Here is a 16206-nt window from a genome sequence, read left to right on the forward strand (position 1 = left end):
ACAGCAACAACAAGAACAACAGAAACAGCCACAGAAACAATAACAAAAACTACAACATAACAATAAAGGGAATGAAAGAGGAAGTGTTATAAAAAGGAACGTAAAATATAATATGACTAATCGTATAACTAAGGTTTGTTTTGATAGTTTTCTTTATCGTATTTATGTGGGGAGAATAGGTAGGTAAGAGAGAGAGAGAGAGAGAGAGAGAGAGAGAGAGAGAGAGAGAGAGAGAGAGAGGATGGTAGCTGGATTATGTCATCCACGCGCGCTCACGCACACACACACACACACACACACACACACACACACACACACACACACACACACACACACACACACATTCCCTCCAGCACCATCATATTGTTTTCCTGACGTAGAGGAAGAAAATATGTGCAAACATTTTATATATAACTTGAGGAAAGAAAAAATAATATAAAAGTTCAAAAACGAAAATATAGAAGGAAACCGAGAAACAGAATAAACACGTGAGAAATTATTGAAGAAAGGGGAAAAAATAGCACCTTTCTCTGACGTGAATGTGACTGATTATTGGACAGGTAAAAAGACAGGCAGAGGAGAACCTAATGCTCACTTCTTGACACCTTGCGTCACCTCAACGCACTTCGAACAAGATTGAAAAAAAAGGAAAGTGTATACTCCAAAAATTGTAGGAAAGAAAAGAACAGGTAACAAAAGGTAGACAAAAAACATCAATGATCACTTCCTTTACCTGTCAATCACCTCAACCTACTACTCAACCAAACAAAACAAGACGAACACTTAACACAACACAACCCAAAACAATTAACGAGTAAACAAAAAAGAGAGGGAAAGGGAAGATGAGGGTCAAAATAAGGAAAAAAAACGGTTAAGAAGGGGCTAGGGGGCGCTTGTCCCATCTCCTGCTCATTACCTCTTAACAACAACAGTAATATTGACGCCACATAATAATGAGTCTTGTAGTGAAAAAAAAAGTTACAATGTCTTTATATCCACTGGAGGCACTGTCCGCGGCACGCACGACCCGGCACTCCAAGGGGCGGCGCGGCACTGCAGGGCACGAGGGTTGGCACTGAGGGTCGCCGAGGGGCGGGCCGCGAGAGTCTGAGGCGAGGCGGGAGAGCCGAGGTGATTCACCCTCTGTGCACCACGTCCAGCCAGACACTGAGACTGAGACTGAGAAGTGAGAACTCCTGGCCCACAGTGCTCACACATCCTCCTCCTCCTCCTCCTCCTCCTCTTCTTCCTCTTCTTTTTCCTTTTTATAGGTGTGTGTGTGTGTGTGTGTGTGTGTGTGTGTGTGTGTGTGTGTTGGGGGAGGGGCAAAGCTGGACATGTGAACGAAGGAAGGTGTTTGTTTGTATGTCCATTACGTGTGCATGAGTTACCTGCCTTGAATTTACACACACACACACACACACACGGATCACTTTCCCCATAACCAGTCTCCCCTCACCCCCATCATCACCATTACGTCCCCTCTTCTTTCATCTCTTCCCCTCTTCTTGCTCGTCTTCTTCCCCAACCCTCTCTTTTCACCCCCGTTTTCACACTTAGTTTTATCGTTTTTCCCCTCCCTTGCTCTCCCTCCTTTTGCTCCTCCTTTTCTTCAGACTGTGTTACCCCTTATTTCCCCTTCTTTATTCTACCCTCCAATTCCCACTCTTCCCCTCACTCCAGCGCTTGTACCCTTTTCCTCTCCTCCCCTAGGCCCATACACTCTTCTCTTCCCTCCCTTTCCCCTTTTCGTGTCTATCCCTTCTCCCTGCCTTCCCCTTCCTCTCCCACTTAATCCCAATCTTGACCATCTCCCTTTCCCCTCTTCATCCCCTTCCCCTTCCCGTCTCCTCTTATCTTCCCTGAGCTTAGTCCCTCCTCTCCTCCTCCTCCTCTTCCTCCTCCTGGGGCTGCCCTGTGTAGGCCACTCGGCCTCTTCAAGTCTCCCTGTGTTTCTATGTTCTTATGTTCTTATGCAATGAAGTCATTTTCCCCCCACAGCTTAGGTTACCAGTAGTGTAAGTTAAGGGTAGTAATTTCCTTTTATTTCTCTCTTTACTGTAAAATTTCCATGTCCCTTTCTTCCTTAAAGGTACATAGTGTTCTCTTCTAACTATTTCCTGCCGGCACGTTGCCGGAAGGAGAGGTGGGTGGGGAGGAGCCTTCATCTATTCTGTCCTGTTCTACCACACGTAGATTACTAGTAGTAGCGGTAGTAAACAGACACCCTCGCCATAGACCGATAGGTCTTCTGGTGTCTGTTCTTCCTATGTATTCCTATGTATTCCTCCTCCTCCTCCTCCTTCTCCTCCTCCTCCTCCTCCTCTTCGTCCCATTGAAATCATTGATCAGCCGCCCATCTCAACCAGCAGGTGAACGCAAGTGAGGCGTCATTAATTCACCTGGATGGCCAGGTGACCCTCACCCCCTCCCCCCCCCCTCTATCTGTCGCCCCCCCCCCCCCCCTCATCATCATCATTGATTCACCAGCGGAGATTATTGGTATTAGTTTTTTTCTGGTTGAGGTGAAGCGACTTGGAGTTCTTTTAAGGATAGATGGGTGAGGTAAGGGTCTGGGGCGTGTTGTTGTTGTTGGTGGTGGTGGGGGCAGTGGCGGCGGTAATGGTGGTGGGAGGGGGACGTGGTGGTGGAGGTGGTGGTGATGGTACTGGTAGTAGTAGTAGTAGTAGTAGTAGTAGTAATATTTGTAGTAGTTGTAGTGGTGGGGAGGTGTTATATATCCCAAGAAAGCCCATTGCTTTATTTATGAAGTTTTCTTTTTCCAATTTCAATATGTGTTTGATAATACAATTTCAAGCAACTTTTACTGAGAACATTTATTTCTATATATTTTACTTTTTGCACAAACAGGGTGTCACCTAGAGGTGACACTGGGCAATGGCACAACGAAGTCGTTGTCAAAAAACCCATTTCTTTATATTCCAAATATTTTTTTCTTTATTCATATTAACATTTCTCCTTTCAGTATTAAGTTTAAAAATGATATCCACAGGAAATATCTGATTTTTAGCATAATTCTATTGGAACATAAACAAATACATAACTCACTACAAAAGTATTTTATATAATAAAATATCATTATTTCATGAAGAGTTGACAAATTGCAATGAAGAGCTTCCTTTTACTAAGTACCACAGACTTTTGTTTGTTTTGTGAGAGCATACCAACCGTAAACACGGAGAACAGCTTAACATTTCTGACACCTGACTGGTTTGCTCATGAAACTCAGCACATCTGGTTTGCTTGCAGGTTACCTTTGTGTGTACACCATCATGGTCTTTCTTGCCATCTAGTGTACTCTCCTTTCTACACTCCCACTACCTGGACATCTCTTTGACATCCCCAATTTGCCGACTCCCGGCAGATCTAGATTGTGACAAGTGTGACAAGATAGTGATGAATTTCAGGGAATATGTTCCTTCTAATTCTGCTTGAAATATATTCATTGTTTACATTAGGTTTTGATTCGCTAAAAATGCCAATGTACTTAGATGTCGAGTACTCTCAACAACAGAACAGAAATGAACACCTTTATTTCTTTGTGAGTTATGTTTAGTTACTTTAGTACATGAATTTTTATTCAAAGAATATTTGTTGTTTTTATTTTATTTATTTATTTTTGATTTATTGATTTATTTTACGTCGGAGCCTGTAGCACCGGTAGGCTATCTTGGGGGGCCTGGTAGTCAGCCCCAGCCCATCTTGGTGCAGGCAAGTGTTTACAGCTGCGCCATCTTTTCTTGGCTCATGCTGCCCCCCGGAGCTCATTCTTGAATAACTTGGACTGTTCTTCTTGAGTCCGGGTTGATGGGTGGTCTTCAGGACAACATGTGGATAGTCTTAGGCCACTCGATGGTGACTGAAAAATCCCAGGTAGTAGCGGCGGACTCGAACCAGAGTTGTTCAGAACGTGGTGAATGCGGGGCCCGCACGCTAACCACTCAGCCACAAGAAAATTTATCATAACTGAATTATAGACATCCAAAACACTTAACATGTGTATCAAATTCTTCATTACAACCTCAAGTATTGTTGCAATCTCATGAGTCAAACTGAAACCAGAAAACATTGATCCACACTCAGAGGAAAAAGACTGAATTGTTGAGTGTATGCCCAATGTCACCTCCAGGTGACAGTTGTGAGTTTCATTGAGATTACCTCATATTAACAAATAATCATTGTGCTGTTACACCCACTAGTGTTTTCATCAGGCATTTAACTGTTGAGAAACACAGAGGAGAGGTTATTTAAAATTGTTTTTATATTGCAGGAATACATTGTTTTGGCACAGGTGAAGAGGGATGAAAAACGGGAGCACTACATGTTCTTTCATCAGCTGCCAGAGCTAACGTAAACAAAATATTATTCCCCAGAGCTGAAATACAAAAAAGGAAGTGTTAAACAACATTATAAATGGATTACCAATGCAAAATTTTGTAAAGAGTTAGAGATATGACTATTTAAAAAAGTGTCACCTGTAGGTGACATTGGGCTTTCCCGGGATATAGTATATGCACTTACGCTTCCTGGATATTTTTTTCGTGTTTTCTCACATTATCTCTTTCTATGTGTATATCTTTCCTTCGTGGTTTCTTTCTACAACTTTAATTTTAATTAATTTTATTTTTTTTAGTATATTTTTGTTATTCTTCCTTTTACTTCCTTATTTCCTTACACTTTCAATTTTTCTATTCTTCCTTCCTTCCTTCCTTTCTGCTTGCCAGCCAGCCAGCCTTCATTCCTATCCTTTCCTTCTTCCGTCTTTCTTTCTTTATTACCTCACTTTATATATTCTGTACAGTGACTATGTTCGTTAAACTGAGATGATTGTGATACTCTTTTTCCTTTCAATCTCATCACCATTTCGTCCTCTTTGCTCCATCTTTTCTTCTCCAATGCCTCATCTCCTCTTCCTTATCCTTCCATATAATACCTTAGTTTCCTCTTTTTAATTATTCCCTTCATTAGCATCGCTTCATCATCATGTTCTCCCCTCTTTCCTCTTTTCTTTCTCTCTTCCCGTCTTCTTCCTCTTATTTTAGTCATTAATTCCCTTTTCTCATTTCCTTTTACCTTCCTTCTTCTTCCTCTTTCTTCTTTAATCACTCTTTTCTCTGATACTCCTCCTCCCTTTTTCTTTTTCCCCGTCATCCTCACCACCACCAAGTCTTTCTTTATGCTCCATTTCCTTCCCCATTACTTGTCCCTCTAATCCTCCTCCTCCTCCTCCCCCCCTCCCTTTGCTCCATCTTATCCTAAATACTTTCCTTGTAATTCTTATCGTCCACTTTCATCTCCTTCACCATCACCCACACTTTCCTTCACCTCTTTCCTTCCTCCTCCTCTTCGTTCTCTTACCCCCTAACCTGCTCCCATTCCATATTTCCCTTCGTTGTTCTTAATTCCCACCCTACTCCACTTTTCTTATCCTTCCTCTTCCTCCTTGTCTTGTTCCCCGCCGTCTCCAATTCCCTCACCACCACCTCCTCCCCGTCCCCCTTCACCTCTCTACATACTCGCCGCCGTCCGCACAGTCCGCCACAAGCATAAATGTCCCGCCGCACATCGACCGATCGGCGGCGAGGCGCGGCACGATACGGAATTTGTTGCCGCGCCCAGCACGTTGAGGAGGCGGTGTGTGTGTGTGTGTGTGTGTGTGTGTGTGGCCGGGGACTGTGAGTGAGGGAGATTCTGGAACTGTAAGGGAGGAAGGACTTGAAACTGTAAGGGAGCTAAAAAGTGAGGGAGAGGGAGAGAGAGAAGGGGGGATGGGCAGAGACTGACAGATAAAAGGGAAGTATAGATAAAGAGGTGGAGGGTGAAAAAAGGTTATATAGAGAGAAAGGAGAGAAAGAAAGGAGAGAGAGATGAAGTGAAACTACAAGTAGGGGGATGGAAGAAAGGTAAGAGAGAGAGAGAGAGAGAGAGAGAGAGAGAGAGAGAGAGAGAGAGAGAGAGAGAGAGAGAGAGAGAGAGAGAGAGAGAGAGAGAGAGAGAGAGAGAGAGAGAGAGAGAGAGAGAGAGAGAGAGGATTACTTTGCATATTGTCGAAAATATTATTACATGTGTCACAGTTTTTCATGTTTCTCTCTCTGTTGAATGAAGATATATATTTTTATGCAGCTCTTTGAAGGCGCGAAGCAAAGTGTGTGTGTGTGTGTGTGTGTGTGTGTGTGTGTGTGTGTGTGTGTGTGTGTGTGTGTGTGTGTGTGTGTGTGTGTGTGTGTGTGTGTGTGTGTGTGTGTGTGTGTGTGTGTGTGTGTCTGTGTGAAAAAGTCTAAAAATTTATACAAGAAGAGTGAGGGCAGGGACGAAGGCGAGGAAGCGAAGGGAATGGGACTGTTATCATCTTCCTGAGAAGACGATTTTCACGCGATAAGAAGGGCGGAAGGAGGAGGAAAGGATGTGAAGAATAGGGAGAAAGGAGGAGGAGGAGGAGGAGGAGCGAGCGAAATAGGACGTGTTTATAGTGACATGTATTCGGTTGAGGCGTGTGTGTGTGTGTGTGTGTGTATGTGTGTGTGTGTGTGTGTGCGTGAGAGACCGACCGACGGAACGACAGAAACCAAGAACGATCGACTAACTGAATATTATCGCGTGTGGGTGGCGCTGGGTCGGTGGAGACAGAATGGCCTTGCAAGGGTGGAAGTGTGGGTGGTTTGGGACTATAGCAGGGTGGAGGGAGGTGGGTGGTGGGTGGCTGCTGTGACAGGGGAGGTCAGTGGGAGGGTGGGAGCGTGAGTGGTCGGTGGGTGTAGGCGGTGTAGTGAGGTCGGTAGTGGCTCCTGCCTCCCCTAAAGGTTTGAGAGTACGTGTATCGCTGGCAATCTGCTTGTAAAGGAAGGGACAGGACACACACTCCCTCACTCTCCTTTTTCCTCCTCTTCCTGCTCCTGCTATCCTCCTTTACATCCTCTTTTTGCTGCTGCTGCTACTCCTACTGTTACTGCTACTGCTACTACTACTACTTCTACTTCTACTTCTACTTCTTACTACTACTACTACTACTACTACTACTACTACTACTACTACTACTACTACTATTAAGATTTGTTACTGTCTTATTATCCTTATTTTTCTCTCTCTAGTGCTGGGGCCGCAATGAGGGGAACATAAGAACATAAGAACATAAGAACGCAGGAGTCTACAAGAGGCCGGTAGGCCTGTACGAGGCAGCTCCTTTGACCCTAAGCTCCTGTGTATCTAACCCCACCTAATATCGCTGTCCATGAATTTATCTAGTCTATTTTTGAATGTGACGATTGTATTGGCACTCACCACATGACTGCTAAGCCTATTCCACTCATCCACCACCCTGTTAGTAAACCAATTTTTGCCTATGTCCCTGTTGAATCTGAATTTATCCAGTTTAAACCCATTACTTCGTGTCCTACCCGGTTCTCTTACCAACAAAAACTTATGAATGTCTCCCATATTAAAGCCCTTCATCCATTTATAAACCTCGATCATGTCTCCACGCACCCTTCGCCTTTCTAGAGAATGCAAGTTTAACTGTTTGAGTCTTTCCTCGTATGGCAAGTTTCTCAACCCCTGAATCATCTAAATCATCCTCCTCTGCACCAATTCTAACATTTTCATATCCATTCTATAGTAAGGTGACCAGAACTGAACCGCATAGTCAAGATGAGGTCTAACTAATGCTAAATATAGTTTGAGGAAGACTTCAGGGCTTTTGTTGCTTACGTTCCTTGAAATAAATCCCAGTACCCTATTAGCTCGATTTCTAGCTTGAATGCATTGTGCCCTTGGACGGAGATCAGAGCTCACTAAGAGGTAGAAGACTATCAGTAGGAGGAGGAGAGCTGATGAGACGAAAAGCCTTAGACTCCACTCTGTCCAGAAGAGCTGTGTGGGTGAAGCCCCCCCACACGTGAGATGCATACTCCATACGAGGGCGGACAAGGCCCCTGTATATGGATAGCAACTGCGCGGGGGAGAAGAACTGGCGACAGAACGCCTAACCTCGAGGAAACAGTTGATAGTTGGAGAAATTGCTTTTTTGAGGCATTGAAGGACACAAGGTTCCTTGTGCCCCAATCGGAAATGATAGCAAGGTCTGAGGTTAAGCGTTCTGCAGCCTCCAGTCTGGAGTCGTGTACTTCCTGTTGTGGTGGTCTTCTATTGAAAGAAGTTGAATAATGCAGAGTGGAGTCGTCGGCGTACGAGTTGACAGGACAGTTTGTTATGGAAAGAAGATCATTGATGAATAACAGGAAGAGAGTGGGTGATTGGACAGAGCCCTGTGGAACGCCACTGTTGATAGGCTTAGGGGAAGAGCAGTGACCGTCTACCACCGCAGAAACAGAACGGCCGGAAAGGAAACTGGAGATAAAGGAACAGAAAGAGGGATATAATCCGAAAGAGGGCAGTTTAGAAAGCAAAGACTGGTGCCAGACTCTATCGAAGGCTTTCGATATGTCTAGCGCAACAGAGAAAGTTTCACCGAAACTGCTAAGAGAGGATGACCAAGAGTCAGTTAAGAGAGCAAGAAGATCGCCAGTAGAACGCCCCTTGTGGAATCCATACTGGCGATCAGATAGAAGATTAGAGTTGGAAAGGTGCTTTTGAATCTTCCGGTTAAGGATTGATTCAAAAGCTTTAGATAGACATGAAAGTAAAGCTATTGGGCGGTAGTTCGAGGGATTGGAGCGGTCACCCTTCAAAGGCACAGGCTGTACAAAGGCATACTTCCAGCAGGAAGGAAAGATAGATGTTGATAGGCAGAGACGAAAGAGTTTGACCTGGCATGGTGTCAGCACAGAAGCACAGTTTTTAAGGACAATAGGAGGCACTCCATCAGGTCCATAAGCCTTCTGAGAGTTGAGGCCAGAGAGGGCATAGAAAACATCATTAGGAAGAATCTTAATAACAGGCATAAAGGAGTCAGAGGGGGGATGAGTTGGAGGAATATGCCCAGAATCGTCCAAGGTGGAGTCCTTAGAAAAAGTTTGAGCGAAGCATCTCCTCTTCGGTGGGTCCAGAGGATATACAGGAGCGATAGGACGGGAAACAGAAATAAGGTTTTGATTGGAGGAGCCCAACGGAGAGAACAGTTTGACAGAGTAAGCAGAAGGATTAGAGGTAAGGAAGAGGTCTAGAGTGTTGGGCCTGTCTCCAAGACGGTCGGGAATACGAGAAGGGAGCTGAACCAACTGCTCTAGGTCGTTGAGGAGAGCAAAGTTGTAGGCTTGTTCACCACGCTGGTCAGTGAAAGAGGATGAAAGCCAAAGCTGATCGTGAACATTAAAATCTCCCAAGATGGAGATTTCAGCGAAGGGAGAGTGGATCATGATGCGCTCCACTTTAGAGTTCAAATAGTCAAAGAGTTTTACATAGTTAGTAGAGTTAGGTGATAGATAAACAGCACAGATGTATTTAGTAATAGAATGACAATGAAGTCTTAGCCAGATGGTGGAAAATTCAGAAGAGTCAAGGTCGTGGGCACGAGAGCAAGTGATGTCGTTGCGCAACATTTTTGTAAAAAAAAAAAAAAAAGAAATACGAAATGCGCTGCGTTAACCTCACAAGCGTTACAATGCCTCACAATGCGCTAAGGACCTGGGGGTCAAAATCGCGTCAAACCTCAAACTCTCACATCAATGCATCGATCCAGCAAATAAAGCGACCAGAATGTTGGGCTTCATTAAAAGAAACTTTTTATTCAAGAATAAAGATGTAATACTTCCGCTCTACAATAGTTTAGTCAGATCCCACTTGGAATATGCGGTACAGTTTTGGTTTCCTCACCATGCAAAGGACATTGCTAAATTAGAAGGTGTTCAGCGTCCGGGAACAAAAATGATCCCTTCATTGTGCAACAAATCCTACGACGAAAGGCTTTCCATCCTTAACATTTTCTCTCTTGAGAAACGTCGCCTCCAAGGAAAACTGATCGAATGTTTTAAAATACTTAATGGTTTCACGAATGTAGACAGAACAAAATTGTTTATGATCGATGACACTTTGCGAACGAGGAACAATGGCATAAAACTCAAATGTAGACAAGTAAATTCAGACTGCACCAACGTTGTAGTGCGAGAATAGAATAAGCTCCCACCGTCAGTGGTCCGATGTAACACGATTGACTCCTTTAAAAACAAGCTCGACCGTCACTTCCTTGAACTTAATATTAACTAGAGTAGAAAAGTAACGTTTTGGAGCCATCTGATTAATATAGATTCACTTTGGTTTAAGGACAGACCACCTAGTATGGACCATGGGGTCTGTGTGGTCTGATTTTATATTTATCTCTATTTATTTATCTCTCTCTCTCTCTCTCTCTCTCTCTCTCTCTCTCTCTCTCTCTCTAGACCTCCCCCACAAACTATATTCCATTCACTCCGTCTCTCTCACACTCTTCTTACAAACTCCGTCTCTTTTCTCACTCCCAGCACCTCCTCTTCTTCCTCGCTTCCTCTCTCTCGCCTTCCATTCTCTCAGTATCATTTCATCTCTCCTCAGCGCCCCTCCTCACACCTCTTAATTTTATCTCCCTGTCCCAAACACCTTCTCCATCTTTCAACTCTTCCTCTATCCCCCTCTCTCTCTCTCTTTCCCTTGTCCTTCTCTCCCACTTAGTTATTTGACTTTCTCATGCCTTCTCTCCCCTCCCCTAGTACTTCATTCTCCTCTATTCCCTGTCCTTTTATTCCTCTTTCCCAAACCTCCTCTTCCCTTCTTCTTCCTCTCTCTCCTATTTTTCTCCCCCAATTCATTCTACCTTCTCTCACCCTTTCCCCCCTTTCCACTCATTAATTCCAACCCCTCCCTCTCTCCCTACTCCTCTTTCTCCCTCCACTCCTCCTCCCCCCTCCTCCATCTTCCTCTCCTCCGTCGCTTAATTCCCTGCCATCATCATCATCTCCCTCTACCGCCGCCGTGCAATCCGTCAGGCTGGATGAATGGCTTACGGTCTCGACGGCGATGCATCAGTACCGTTGTTCGACTCCCATCGCGGCCGTGTGAGCTGAGCCATCACTCACTCCCACTTCTGAATGGCTGAGGAGGAGGAGGAGGAGGGGGAGGAGGAGGTAGTGGTGGTAGTAGAGTATTACATCAGATAAAGGAATAGAAAGTTAATAACAGGAGTTGAAAAGAGAGATGGATAAAAAAAAAAGGGAGAAGGAGGACAACGACGAAGACAAACAGAAGTGAAATGAGGCGCAGAAGAAGACGGGACACAGTTTTTGGAATCGAGAAGAGAGGAAGGAAAAGAGAGAAGGAGGAGGAAGGAGGGAATGAGACAGGGTAGAAGGTAGCAATTTGGTATGTGGGCGGAAAGGAAAACAAAAGATGAGGAGGAAAGAAAAGGAAAAATAAGAATGAAGGCTAAGATAGAAAAAAAGTATCGAAAAAGAATATGGAAGAAAGAAAGAATAAATGATTGGAAGGAAGGAAGGAAGTAGAAACCGATGAAAGGTTCGAATAAAAGATTGAAAAGATGATAGATAATTCACCGGAAAGACGGAGGTTATTGGAACGTAGAAAATGCATCACAGATATTTTAGGGGGAAAGAAAATTATGATAAAAAGAAGAGAGAAAAATGATAAACATGAAGAGCAGATCAGGAAATCGTGGATGGGAGAGGAGTAATAAAGGTGAGAGAGAGAGAGAGAGAGAGAGAGAGAGAGAGAGAGAGAGAGAGAGAGAGAGAGAGAGAGAGAGAGAGAGAGAGAGAGAGAGAGAGAGAGAGAGAGATAGAGAGAGAGAGAGAGAGAGAGAGAGAGAGAGAGAGAGAGAGAGAGAGAGAGAGAAAGGAGGGGGGAAGGGGGAAAAGAGTTAAGAAGAGGAAGAGGAAGTGCTCAAGATAAGAAAGGGAAAAAAGATCAAAGAAAGGAAAGGGGAGAAAGATAGTAAGGAAGAGAAAAAGAAGAAGAGGAGGTGATAAGAGGGACAACAAAATGCAAAGTAAAGAGAGAAGACAGGGAAGTGAACTGAGGGAAAGGAGGAGCAGGAGGAGGAGGAGGAAATGGAGGAGGAGGAGGAGGAGAAGGAGGAAATGGAATACATAGGAATACATAGGAAGAACAGACACCAGAAGACCTATCGGTCTATGGCGTGGGTGTATGTTTACTACCGGAGGAGGAGGAGGAGGAAATAGAGGAGGAGGAGGAGGAGGAGGAGGAGGAGGGCCGTGACTTGGTAAAGAAAAAAAAGACAGAGTAAACATAATAAGAAAGAAACGGTACATTGCAGAGAAGGAGGAGAATGAAAGAGAACGAAAGGACAACATAGAGAGAAAACAAAGGTCAAGAAAAAAAAGATTGGAAAGAGGAGGAGCGAAAGGTAAAATAATACAAGCAGGAATAAGAGAAAACATGAGGTGATTACGCAAGGAAGGGAGAAGGAGGAGTGAAGTTTGGAGAGGAGGAAAATGTTGGAAGGTGAGGAGGTGAAGGAGGAGGAGGAAAGGAGAATAGGAGAAACTAAGTGAAAAATAAAAGGGCTCGGAGGAGAAAAAAAGATTAATTGAAGTAGGTGGAGTAGGTAGGAAGACACCTACCGAACGGGCGCAAGCCACTCCCGGTGAGGTATATATGGGAGGTGAGAAGGGAGCTGAAGCCCTCCAAAGACCCTTCCCATGTCCTCACTAACCGTTTCCCTATTGTCTCACCAACACCGGAGAGTAGTTCAGCATGCTCTCTAAAGACAGATCCTCTCTTTATCCACACCACACTACATTCACACACCATATACACCTTTTCCCAAAATTAAAATTTCAAAATGGCGCACATACACCAAGCCTCGGAGTCCCCGCCTGGGGAACACAAATTCCCCAGGAGGACTCCCCTTTGGCTGCCGAGAGGTGTCTTGATAACTCCTCGAACCTCTTTCTTCTCAATTTCTGCAACATTCGCGGTCTTCGCTCTAATTTTCATTCTGTGGAACATCATCTCCTCCTCTAAACCTCACCTTCTCTTCCTTACTGAAACACAGGTTTCTGAGGCTACTGACAGCAATCTCTACTCTGTTCCCTCCTACTATCTCTATCCTAAATTTCAATCCAAAGCTGGATGTTGCGCCTACGTGCGCAACGACATCACTTGCTCTCGTGCCCACGACCTTGACTCTTCTGAATTTTCCACCATCTGGCTAAGACTTCATTGTCATTCTATTACTAAATACATCTGTGCTGTTTATCTCTCACCTAACTCTACCAACTATGTAAAATTCTTTGACTATTTGAATTCTAAAGTGGAGCACATCTTGACCCACTCCCTTCGCTGAAATCTCCATCCTAGGAGATTTCAATGTTCACCACCAGCTTTGGCTTTCATCCTCTTTCACTGACCATCCTGGTGAACAAGCCTACAACTTTGCTATCCTCAACGACCTAGAGCAGTTGGTCCAGCACCCTACACGTATTCCCGACCGTCTTGGAGATCGGCCCAACATTCTAGACCTCTTCCTTACCTCAAACCCTTCTGCTTATTCTGTCAAACTGTTCTCTCCGTTGGGCTCCTCCAATCACAATCTTATTTCTGCATCCTGTCCTATCGCTCCTGTACACCCTCTGGACCCACCGAAGAGGCGATGCTTCTGGCATTTTGCTTCAGCTCGGTGGGACGACCTGAGGATGTCCTGTTCCGCTTTCCCGTGGAATGATTATTGCTTCCAGGATAGAGACCCTCTGTGTGTGCTCAGCGCATCACAGAGGTGATTGTCTCTGGAATGAGGCATACATTCTCGTTCTTTCTCTACTCCTCACGCTAAAAAGCCTTGGTTTAATTACGCTTGTTTTCGTGCTGTCAATGATAGAGAGGTAGCTCACAACAGGTACCAGAGCCTTCAAACTAATGCTAATTATGAACTTTACATTTCTGCCCGAAATCGTGCCAAATCTATTCTCCGACTAACCAAAAATTCTTTCATTAATAGAAAATGTCAAAACCTTGCTTTCTCTAACTCTTCCCGTGACTTCTGGCATCTAGCCAAAACATCTCCTCCAACTTCACTTCTTCATCTTTCCCTCCACTCCTCAGTCCTGACGGCAACACTGCCGTCTCATCTATCTCTAAGGCTGAACTCTTCTCTCAAACTTTTTCTAAAAACTCCACTCTGGACGATTCTGGGCATATTCCTCCTACTCATCCCCCCTCTGACTCCTTTATGCCTGTTATAAAGATTCTTCAAAATGATGTTTTCTATGCCCTCTCTGGCCTTAATCCTCAGAAGGCTTATGGACCTGATGGAGTGCCTCCTATTGTCCTTAAAAACTGTGCCTCCGTGCTGTCACCCTGCCTGGTCAAACTCTTTCGCCTCTGCCTGTCAACATCTACCTTTCCTTCTTGCTGGAAGTATGCCTTCATACAGCCTGTGCCTAAGAAGGGTGACCGCCCAAATCCCTCAGACTCCCGTCCTATAGCTTTACTTTCTTGTCTATCTAAAGCTTTTGAATCAATCCTTAACCGGAAGATTCAAAAGCACCTTTCCACTTCTGACCTTCTATCTGATCGCCAGTATGGGTTCCGCAAGGGGTGTTCTACTGGTGATCTCCTAGCCTTCTTAACTGACTCTTGGTCATCCTCTCTTAGCCGTTTCGGTGAAACTTTTGCTATTGCGCTGGACATATCAAAAGCTTTTGATAGGGTCTGGCACAGATCTTTGCTTTCTAAACTACCCTCCTACGGTTTATATCCTTCTCTCTGTACCTTTATCTCCAGTTTCCTTTCTGACCGTTCTATTTCTGCCGTGGTAGACGGTCACTATTCTTCCCCTAAATCTATTAACAGTGGTGTCCCACAGGGTTCTGTCTATCATCTCCCACTCTTTTTTTGTTGTTCATTGATGATCTTCTTTCCAAAACGAACTGTCCTATCCATTCCTATGCCGATGATTCCACTCTGCATTACTCAACTTCTTTTAATAGAAGACCCACCCCTCAGGAACTTAACGACTCAAGGCTGGAGGCTGCAGAACGCTTAGCCTCAGACCTTACTATTATTTCCGATTGGGGCAAGAAGAACCTGGTGTCCTTCAACGCCTCAAAAACAGTTTCTCCACCTATCCACTCGACACAATCTTCCAAACAACTATCCACTATTCTTTGACAACACCCAGCTATCACCTTCCTCAACACTAAACATCCTCGGTCTATCCTTAACTCAAAATCTCAACTGGAAACTTCATATCTCATCTCTTACTAAATCAGCTTCCTCGAGGCTGGGCGTTCTGTACTGTCTCCGCCAGTTCTTCTCCCTGCACAGTTGCTGTCCATATACAGGGGCCTTGTCCGCCCTCGTATGGAGTATGCATCTCATGTGTGGGGGCTCCACTCACACAGCTCTTCTGGACAGAGTGAGGCTAAGGCAATTCGTCTCATCAGCTCTCCTCCTCATACTGATAGTATTCTACCTCTTAAATTCCGCCGCAATGTTGCCTATCTATATACTAACCATATTTCAACTCTGACTGCTCTTCTGAACTTGATAACTTCATGCCTCCCACCCTCCCGCTGCCCCGCTGCACTCGACTTTATACTCATGCTCATCCCTATACTGTCCAAACCCCTTATGCAAGAGTTAACCAGCATACACATATTAACATTATTTTATGTGTTTTTTGTATATATATTTTTCTACTTATTTAAATTATTTTATGTGTATTTTGTATATACATTTTCATAAAAAAATTACGTTATTTTATTGTGTGTATAAGTATATATTTTGATACAAATTTTATACAAATTCAAGTTATTTAATGTGTATATGTATATATATTTTCATTCAAATTTATATAATTTTATGTGTATTTTTTCATATATTTCATTACAAATTTACCTAATTTTATGTTTATTTTGTATATTTATTTCATTCAATTTTCAATTATTTTATGTGTATATTTGTATTTGTATTTAGGTTATTTTATGTGTATTTTGTATATATATTTTCATCCAAAATTACATTATTATATTGGTATTTTCTTAATTTAATTCGATACGAATTTAGATTATTTCATAGGTATTTTGTATACATATTTTTATACTCATTTACATTATCTAATGTGTGTTTTGTATATATATTTTTATGCAAATTTATTTTATGTTCATTTTTGTACATATATTTTTATAGAAATTTGCGTTATTTTATGTATATAGTTTTACATAAATTTACGTTATTTTTTGTGCATTTTGTATATTTATATTTATACAAATACACATTCTT

This window comes from Eriocheir sinensis, chromosome 1 (assembly GCF_024679095.1).
Source record: "Eriocheir sinensis breed Jianghai 21 chromosome 1, ASM2467909v1, whole genome shotgun sequence".
NCBI lineage: Eukaryota > Metazoa > Arthropoda > Malacostraca > Decapoda > Varunidae > Eriocheir > Eriocheir sinensis.